The sequence below is a fragment of the Eumetopias jubatus genome, unplaced genomic scaffold, assembly GCF_037043125.1.
Source record: "Eumetopias jubatus isolate StellerSeaLion01/CBP00866 unplaced genomic scaffold, mEumJub1_p1.0 scaffold_4, whole genome shotgun sequence".
Lineage (NCBI taxonomy): Eukaryota > Metazoa > Chordata > Mammalia > Carnivora > Otariidae > Eumetopias > Eumetopias jubatus.
In genome coordinates this window covers 174,809,772-174,811,840 of record NW_028274810.1, presented here as the reverse complement: position 1 = coordinate 174,811,840, position 2,069 = coordinate 174,809,772, and positions in this window count along the sequence as shown.

Here is a 2,069-nt window from a genome sequence, read left to right as displayed (position 1 = left end):
TCATGTCAGCTGCATTCAATTGCTGATATCTTCTATTATAGATAATGTCTACTACTTTTATTTTATTACCTAAATATTTTTTAACAAATGATTTTGCTTTCTTCTGCGATATGTTGAAAAATACACTTGAAGTAATGTATATCCTGACTATGATCCCATTTATAGCAAAACAATGAAAACAGTTGGTGCTGTGATGGTGTTAATATATTCATGCAATACATTGTTAGACATATGGGCATCCAGGTTTTTTCTGTGCTTGTGGAGTTTAAAAGGAACCTTCTAGACATGCATTTTAGGTACATAAAATACAATGTTCAAATAGGGACAATATATGAGAACACCAGGACTTGTCAGCTATGTGCTGTCAGCAAAGATGAGCTTTCAGTGTATGGTATTTTAGACTTCATTATACTGTCCCATGGAGCATTCCTAAAAAAGTAGCAGGTAAAAAATCAGGAGCATTCAAATGAAATGATACTCAAGGGGGTAAAGAGTGTTATTTCCCCCTCAAATTGTCTCTATTGACAGAGCTGACTTCACTTTGCCATTGAACTGTGACAAGGTGATTATTTTTAAAAACCAAAATACAGTGAATAATACATTTTAGCCTGAAGCTAAAAGTTAGGTGTGAATATTCATTCATTTTTTGCTCTTCTATGAGAAGAAAATGTGGCTGGAGTAGCAAATAAAGTGTTAAACTCTATCAACTGCATGGAGTTAATGAATGATGCTTAAATGGAATCATTCTTAACAAAGGGGAATTCTTTTTATCTTGAGATTTTGTTGAAGGGGAAGAAACTATAGTTTTTATTCGCAGTAACCTATCAGCTTCCCAGGAAAAAATAATGAATTTAAATATAGTAAAATATATTGTATCCACAAACACCAAAAGGACAAAGTTAAATGGATCCTGTCAGCAAATGTATGACTATATGACCAAAAATTTGTGCTAAGAATTTTAGACTAACGTAAACTAATTTTAAGGTCTGGCTCTATAAAATCCTCCTAGAAATGTAAATGTCCTTTTGTGTCAATTCTGCAAGTGGCCAGAATTACAGTCAGTGGGATGACTTGGCCAAAGTGAGGCAATAAGTCAGTGGACAAGCTCACCCCCTCCTGCTATACATTCATTGTAATGTGTAAACCCAGGATGGGTTTCCAAGACCAAATAGAGTTTTAAATACTTTTTACAAAAAGGACATTGATCTATTCAAACTTTTAGTGAATTAGGCCCACAGAGACCTAATGAACTTGTTTGTCTGGAATTTGTGCCTAGCCTAGTATCTTACACTTTTTTTAAAAAAACCTATTTAAAAAAATAATAACTTTTCCAATCAAGTCTGTAAGCAGGAGCACACAAGTATAAAATATTATAAATTCTGGTCATTTGTCCTCTTTGCTTTTATCTACCTAGGTCAAATTGAGCAAAATCTACTTCTTTATAAATATTGTCAAAAAAAATGAAGTCCAGGGGATGATAATGGATTTTTTACCTCAATCCAGATAAAAAAATCGCATTATCAGATATCATTTGCAAAACTCTTCCTTTAAGCATCAAGATATATCTTTCCTCCTGGACACACCAAATATCAGTTCTACTTGTTTCATTCTCAGTCACAGGACAGTGATTCTGCTTCTATGGTTAATCTTTCACTTCTGACTTTGGTCATAGAAATGTGCTTCCTGAAATCGTTTTTCTTTCATAAGGAATAAAAGTTACAACAAAGTTCTTACTTTCATATGAACAGGATGGCGTGAGCTATTAAGCAATTCTATCCTTGTTTTTTTGGTTAATATAACTTATTTTGCAATATGTTTTAAATAGAATATCAGAAAAATAAGCAAACATACAAAAATATACTTTGATTCCACATCAAAATTCAAATTTAATGATAATTTAAATGACTCCTTCATGGAATCCTTTTTAAAATTTTTCTTTTGAAGGATTTATTTATCTTTTCATAATACCACCAAAAAAATTGGCTGGCTACATGTAGTTTAATATACACCAGAGGGAAGGGAAAAAAAAAACCAACATTTGGAATGCTAGCTATGCTTAACAAACATGT